Source organism: Oncorhynchus clarkii, unplaced genomic scaffold (assembly GCF_045791955.1).
Source record: "Oncorhynchus clarkii lewisi isolate Uvic-CL-2024 unplaced genomic scaffold, UVic_Ocla_1.0 unplaced_contig_1049_pilon_pilon, whole genome shotgun sequence".
Taxonomy (NCBI): Eukaryota; Metazoa; Chordata; class Actinopteri; order Salmoniformes; family Salmonidae; genus Oncorhynchus; species Oncorhynchus clarkii.
The window spans coordinates 1-6,492 of NW_027260574.1; the positions used below are offsets into that span (position 1 = coordinate 1).

Genomic DNA, 6,492 nt, shown 5'->3' on the forward strand with positions numbered 1-6,492 from the left:
ACACCGGCCTGAGTACGCCTGATCTCGTCCGATCTCGGAAGCTAAGCAGGGTCGGGCCTGGTTAGTACTTGGATGGGAGACCGCCTGGGAATACCAGGTGCTGTAAGCTTTTTGTCACTGCCTTGTGGAATTTCAACTCTTTGTCCGTTTTTTCCCACAAGGCTGAAATATGTGCCCTCGCTTTGACATAAGTAAGCAAGGTTAGTTTGTATTTCATCCAACAATCTGTGCTACAAATTATGGCTACAGTATATGCAATTTCATCCACTTTTTGAGATTAGCTTTCGCTTACGGCCACACCGGCCTGAGTACGCCTGATCTCGTCCGATCTCGGAAGCTAAGCAGGGTCGGGCCTGGTTAGTACTTGGATGGGAGACCGCCTGGGAATACCAGGTGCTGTAAGCTTTTTGTCACTGCCTTGTGGAATTTCAACTCTTTGTCCGTTTTTTCCCACAAGGCTGAAATATGTGCCCTCGCTTTGACATAAGTAAGCAAGGTTAGTTTGTATTTCATCCAACAATCTGTGCTACAAATTATGGCTACAGTATTTGCAATTTCATCCACTTTTTGAGATTGCCTTTCGCTTACGGCCACACCGGCCTGAGTACGCCTGATCTCGTCCGATCTCGGAAGATAAGCATGGTCGGGCCTGGTTAGTACTTGGATGGGAGACCGCCTGGGAATACCAGGTGCTATAAGCTTTTTGTCACTGCCTTGTGGAATTTCAACTCACCCTCCTACATATCCCATTATCAACAGACATAGATGTGCTAAGTCATCTGTTTTTGTAAACTGAAGCACATGGGTTCAATCCTGGGTTCAAGCCTTGTTCGACGTTTATGGAAGCTTTGTATTGAATTGTAGCGAGGGCCAGCCGACTAGAGCATACAGGCCACTACGACCTGTATGCTCTAGTCGGCTGGCCCTCGCTACATATTCGTCGCCAGACCCACTGGTTCCAGGTCATCTTTTTAGTCTATGCTAGGTAAAGCTCCGCCTTATCTCAGCTCACTGGTCACGATAACAACACCCACCCGTAGCACGCGCTCCAGCAGGTATATCTCACTGGTCATCCCCAAAGCCAACACCTCCTTTGGCCGCCTTTCCTTCCAGTTCTCTGCTGACAATGACTGGAACGAATTGCAAAAATCGCTGAAGCTGGAGACATATTTCCCTCACTAACTTTCAGTGTTGCCAACTTAGCGACTTAGTCGCTGTATTTAGCAAGTATTCAAACCCCTCTGAATACTTGCAGACATTTTCATTTTACTCACCTTTTGTCTCTTCCACAATGTTATTCCTCACTCCTACAGTGTCCATCACAATTACATGCACATTGACAATTATGCAAATTAGGTGATGGCATCATTTAGCAACTTTTAGCGACTTTTAGGACAGCCAATAGCTACTTTCCTTACTGAGGTGTTGGCAACACTGCTAACTTTAAACATCGGCAATCTGAGCAGCTAACTGATCACTGCAGCTGTACAAAGCCCATCTGTAAATAGCCCACCCAATCTACCTACCTCATCCCCATATTGTTTTAATATACTTTCTGCTCTTTGCACACCAGTATTTCTACTTGCACATCATCATCTGCTCATCTATCACTCCAGTGTTAATTTGCTAAATTGTAAATACTTCGCTACTATGGCCTATTTATTGCCTTACCTCCATTTGCACGCACTGTATATAGACTTTCTTCTATTGTGTTATTGACTGTACGCTTGTTTATTCCATCTGTAACTCTGTGTTGTTGTTTGTGTTGCGCTGCTTTGCTTTATCTTGGCCAGGTCGCAGTTGAATATGAAAACTTGTTCTCAACTAGCTTACCTGGTTAATTATAGGTGAAATTAAATTTAAAAAAAACAACATTTTTTTCTTTCCCAGAAAGGGTATGTAGCTCAGTGGTAGAGCGCATGCTTTGCATGTATGAGGTCCTGGGTTCAATCCCCAGCTTCTCCATTAAAATTTTTGCAATGGCCCATCTCCTACTTTCCAGAATGTTGAAATTCTCAGCAGGAAACAGAGATGTGCTAAATAATTTGCTCTTGTAATCTGAAGAACATGTGTTCAATCCCTGTTCGTACATTTATGGAACAGAAGTGGCATGGTTGCCAACTTCAATTGCATCATTTTAAAAAACTGAAGTTCATGGGTTAGATGACTGTCCATACTTGCTTGTATTTAGAATTGCTGCTATCATTTCATTGTAGCTTCAATGGAGTGGTGTATATAAAAAGTACATTGTATTAATATTGCATTTTATCTGCAAATAAAATGGGATCGAAGCTCAGAGGGGGAGTGCATGCTATTTTAGTATGAGGTCCTTGGTTCAATCCCAAGGTTCTCCACTGAGTATTTGTGTGCCAAATTCACATTACACAACTCCTACTTTTCAGAACGTTAAAATTCTCACAGGAAACAGAGATGTTATTTGTGTGCCAAATTCACATTACACAACTGCTACTTTCCAGAATGTTGATAAATATCTTGCAGAACAGAGTGGCATGGTGGCCAAGCGGTAAGGCGTCGGTCTTGTAAACTGAAGATCATGGGTTCAAATCCCATCTGTGCCTTACTGAAAGATAGCTGGTACCATGGGAAGGTTCTTTCACTGGAGGACTTTGAAGAAAAAAAAGTTTTCTCAAAATGGCAACCCTGCTATTATATAGTAAGGTATTCATTTTTTTTTTTTTTTTTTTCCCCTCTTTTTCTCTCTCTCAGGGCCGGCCCTGAGTGCTTTATGGATGGTTTAAAATATGACTATGGATGCAGATTGTCATTTTCCTCCGTGCACCTGGTGATTGAAAATGTGCATCTGGTAACCCAAATTTTTTAAAACGGTTTTAAATACTTTTACCCGTCATTCTATTGATATAGCCCGCTAGGGGAGTACCCTACTACGGCCCTGTCTCTGTCAGGGCCGTCCTGAGTGCTTTATAGACACTTTAAGATTTGGCGATGGATGCAGATTGTTATTAATCCTCCGTGCACCTGGTGATTGAAAACGTGCATCTGGTAACCCAAATGACGGTTCTCAATGCGCTTAGCGGTGTTCCATATATTCATGTCCGGTTATGGCGCACCCTACTACGGACCTGTTTCAATGGGGGCCGGTCCGAATTATTTATGGAAGGTATTAATATATATATATTTTTTTTTTTCCCCTCTTTTTCTCTCTCTCTCTCAGGGCCGGCCCTGAGTGCTTTATGGACGGTTTAAAATAGGAATAGGAAATTCCACAAGGCAGTGACAAAAAGCTTACAGCACCTGGTATTCCCAGGCGGTCTCCCATCCAAGTACTAACCAGGCCCGACCCTGCTTAGCTTCCGAGATCAGACGAGATCAGGCGTACTCAGGCCGGTGTGGCCATAAGCGAAAGGCAACCTCAAAAAGTGGATGAAATTGCATATACTGTAGCCATAATTTGTAGCACAGATTGTTGGATGAAATACAAACTAACCTTGCTTACTTATTTCAAAGCGAGGGCACATATTTCAGCCTTGTGGGAAAAAACGGACAAAGAGTTGAAATTCCACAAGGCAGTGACAAAAAGCTTACAGCACCTGGTATTCCCAGGCGGTCTCCCATCCAAGTACCAACCAGGCCCGACCCTGCTTATCTTCCGAGATCGGACGAGATCAGGCGTACTCAGGCCGGTGTGGCCGTAAGCGAAAGGCAATCTCAAAAAGTGGAAGAAATTGCATATACTGTAGCCAAAATTTGTAGCACAGATTGTTGGATGAAATACAAACTAACCTTGCTTACTTATTTCAAAGCGAGGGCACATATTTCAGCCTTGTGGGAAAAAACGGACAAAGAGTTGAAATTCCACAAGGCAGTGACAAAAAGCTTACAGCACCTGGTATTCCCAGGCGGTCTCCCATCCAAGTACTAACCAAGCCCGACCCTGCTTAGCTTCCGAGATCGGACGAGATCAGGCGTACTCAGGCCGGTGTGGCCGTAAGCAAAAGGCAATCTCAAAAAGTGGATGAAATTGCATATACTGTAGCCATAATTTGTAGCACAGATTGTTGGATGAAATACAAACTAACCTTGCTTACTTATTTCAAAGCGAGGGCACATATTTCAGCCTTGTGGGAAAAAACGGACAAAGAGTTGAAATTCCACAAGGCAGTGACAAAAAGCTTACAGCACCTGGTATTCCCAGGCGGTCTCCCATCCAAGTACTAACCAGGCCCGACCCTGCTTATCTTCCGAGATCGGACGAGATCAGGCGTACTCAGGCCGGTGTGGCCGTAAGCGAAAGGCAATCTCAAAAAGTGGAAGAAATTGCATATACTGTAGCCATAATTTGTAGCACAGATTGTTGGATGAAATACAAACTAAGCTTGCTTACTTATTTCAAAGCGAGGGCACATATTTCAGCCTTGTGGGAAAAAACGGACAAAGAGTTGAAATTCCACAAGGCAGTGACAAAACGCTTACAGCACCTGGTATTCCCAGGCGGTCTCCCATCCAAGTACCAACCAGGCCCGACCATGCTTATCTTCCGAGATCGGACGAGATCAGGCGTACTCAGGCCGGTGTGGCCGTAAAAGCGAAAGGCAATCTCAAAAAGTGGATGAAATTGCATATACTGTAGCCATAATTTGTAGCACAGATTGTTGGATGAAATACAAACTAACCTTGCTTACTTATTTCAAAGCGAGGGCACATATTTCAGCCTTGTGGGAAAAAACGGACAAAGAGTTGAAATTCCACAAGGCAGTGACAAAACGCTTACAGCACCTGGTATTCCCAGGCGGTCTCCCATCCAAGTACCAACCAGGCCCGACCATGCTTATCTTCCGAGATCGGACGAGATCAGGCGTACTCAGGCCGGTGTGGCCGTAAAAGCGAAAGGCAATCTCAAAAAGTGGATGAAATTGCATATACTGTAGCCATAATTTGTAGCACAGATTGTTGGATGAAATACAAACTAACCTTGCTTACTTATTTCAAAGCGAGGGCACATATTTCAGCCTTGTGGGAAAAAACGGACAAAGAGTTGAAATTCCACAAGGCAGTGACAAAAAGCTGACAGCACCTGGTATTCCCAGGCGGTCTCCCATCCAAGTACTAACCAGGCCCGACCCTGCTTAGCTTCCGAGATCGTACGAGATCAGGCGTACTCAGGCCGGTGTGGCCATAAGCGAAAGGCAATCTCAAAAAGTGGATGAAATTGCATATACTGTAGCCATAATTTGTAGCACAGATTGTTGGATGAAATACAAACTAAGCTTGCTTACTTATTTCAAAGCGAGGGCACATATTTCAGCCTTGTGGGAAAAAACGGACAAAGAGTTGAAATTCCACAAGGCAGTGACAAAAAGCTTACAGCACCTGGTATTCCCAGGCGGTCTCCCATCCAAGTACTAACCAGGCCCGACCCTGCTTAGCTTCCGAGATCGGACGAGATCAGGCGTACTCAGGCAGGTGTGGCCGTAAGCGAAAGGCAATCTCAAAAAGTGGATGAAATTGCATATACTGTAGCCATAATTTGTAGCACAGATTGTTGGATGAAATACAAACTAACCTTGCTTACTTATTTCAAAGCGAGGGCACATATTTCAGCCTTGTGGGAAAAAACGGACAAAGAGTTGAAATTCCACAAGGCAGTGACAAAACGCTTACAGCACCTGGTATTCCCAGGCGGTCTCCCATCCAAGTACCAACCAGGCCCGACCATGCTTATCTTCCGAGATCGTACGAGATCAGGCGTACTCAGGCCGGTGTGGCCATAAGCGAAAGGCAATCTCAAAAAGTGGATGAAATTGCATATACTGTAGCCATAATTTGTAGCACAGATTGTTGGATGAAATACAAACTAAGCTTGCTTACTTATTTCAAAGCGAGGGCACATATTTCAGCCTTGTGGGAAAAAACGGACAAAGAGTTGAAATTCCACAAGGCAGTGACAAAAAGCTTACAGCACCTGGTATTCCCAGGCGGTCTCCCATCCAAGTACTAACCAAGCCCGACCCTGCTTAGCTTCCGAGATCGGACGAGATCAGGCGTACTCAGGCCGGTGTGGCCGTAAACCAAAGCTAATCTCAAAAAGTGGATGAAATTGCATATACTGTAGCCATAATTTGTAGCACAGATTGTTGGATGAAATACAAACTAACCTTGCTTACTTATGTCAAAGCTAGGGCACATATTTCAGCCTTGTGGGAAAAAACGGACAAAGAGTTGAAATTCCACAAGGCAGTGACAAAAAGCTTACAGCACCTGGTATTCCCAGGCGGTCTCCCATCCAAGTACTAACCAGGCCCGACCCTGCTTATCTTCCGAGATCGGACGAGATCAGGCGTACTCAGGCCGGTGTGGCCGTAAGCGAAAGGCAATCTCAAAAAGTGGAAGAAATTGCATATACTGTAGCCATAATTTGTAGCACAGATTGTTGGATGAAATACAAACTAAGCTTGCTTACTTATTTCAAAGCGAGGGCACATATTTCAGCCTTGTGGGAAAAAACGGACAAAG

At 44.3% G+C, this 6,492-nt stretch overlaps 11 non-coding genes and 5 pseudogenes across 11 annotated transcripts; 5 read left to right on the forward strand and 11 right to left on the reverse strand.

The window, feature by feature from the left end:
• LOC139401584 (5S ribosomal RNA) lies at positions 1-109 on the forward strand (annotated as a pseudogene; the record flags this gene model as incomplete).
• A 177-nt stretch (positions 110-286) lies between these two features.
• On the forward strand, positions 287-405 carry LOC139401575 (5S ribosomal RNA). The gene has a single exon (XR_011633031.1). It is a non-coding gene; the product is annotated as a 5S ribosomal RNA (ribosomal RNA).
• A 177-nt stretch (positions 406-582) lies between these two features.
• Positions 583-701, forward strand: LOC139401580 (5S ribosomal RNA; annotated as a pseudogene).
• Positions 702-1,893: 1,192 nt separating this feature from the next.
• On the forward strand, positions 1,894-1,965 carry trnaa-ugc (transfer RNA alanine (anticodon UGC)). Its single transcript has one exon. It is a non-coding gene; the product is annotated as a tRNA-Ala (tRNA).
• Positions 1,966-2,507: 542 nt separating this feature from the next.
• Positions 2,508-2,579, forward strand: trnat-ugu (transfer RNA threonine (anticodon UGU)). Its single transcript has one exon. It is a non-coding gene; the product is annotated as a tRNA-Thr (tRNA).
• A 682-nt stretch (positions 2,580-3,261) lies between these two features.
• On the reverse strand, positions 3,262-3,380 carry LOC139401576 (5S ribosomal RNA). The gene has a single exon (XR_011633032.1). It is a non-coding gene; the product is annotated as a 5S ribosomal RNA (ribosomal RNA).
• A 177-nt stretch (positions 3,381-3,557) lies between these two features.
• LOC139401578 (5S ribosomal RNA) lies at positions 3,558-3,676 on the reverse strand. Its single transcript, XR_011633034.1, has one exon. It is a non-coding gene; the product is annotated as a 5S ribosomal RNA (ribosomal RNA).
• A 177-nt stretch (positions 3,677-3,853) lies between these two features.
• On the reverse strand, positions 3,854-3,972 carry LOC139401588 (5S ribosomal RNA). Its single transcript, XR_011633039.1, has one exon. It is a non-coding gene; the product is annotated as a 5S ribosomal RNA (ribosomal RNA).
• Positions 3,973-4,149: 177 nt separating this feature from the next.
• LOC139401586 (5S ribosomal RNA) lies at positions 4,150-4,268 on the reverse strand. The gene has a single exon (XR_011633037.1). It is a non-coding gene; the product is annotated as a 5S ribosomal RNA (ribosomal RNA).
• A 177-nt stretch (positions 4,269-4,445) lies between these two features.
• On the reverse strand, positions 4,446-4,564 carry LOC139401582 (5S ribosomal RNA; annotated as a pseudogene).
• A 179-nt stretch (positions 4,565-4,743) lies between these two features.
• Positions 4,744-4,862, reverse strand: LOC139401583 (5S ribosomal RNA; annotated as a pseudogene).
• Positions 4,863-5,041: 179 nt separating this feature from the next.
• LOC139401579 (5S ribosomal RNA) lies at positions 5,042-5,160 on the reverse strand. Its single transcript, XR_011633035.1, has one exon. It is a non-coding gene; the product is annotated as a 5S ribosomal RNA (ribosomal RNA).
• Positions 5,161-5,337: 177 nt separating this feature from the next.
• Positions 5,338-5,456, reverse strand: LOC139401585 (5S ribosomal RNA). The gene has a single exon (XR_011633036.1). It is a non-coding gene; the product is annotated as a 5S ribosomal RNA (ribosomal RNA).
• Positions 5,457-5,633: 177 nt separating this feature from the next.
• LOC139401581 (5S ribosomal RNA) lies at positions 5,634-5,752 on the reverse strand (annotated as a pseudogene).
• A 177-nt stretch (positions 5,753-5,929) lies between these two features.
• Positions 5,930-6,048, reverse strand: LOC139401577 (5S ribosomal RNA). The gene has a single exon (XR_011633033.1). It is a non-coding gene; the product is annotated as a 5S ribosomal RNA (ribosomal RNA).
• Positions 6,049-6,225: 177 nt separating this feature from the next.
• On the reverse strand, positions 6,226-6,344 carry LOC139401587 (5S ribosomal RNA). Its single transcript, XR_011633038.1, has one exon. It is a non-coding gene; the product is annotated as a 5S ribosomal RNA (ribosomal RNA).
• Between the last annotated feature and the right edge of the window lie 148 nt (positions 6,345-6,492).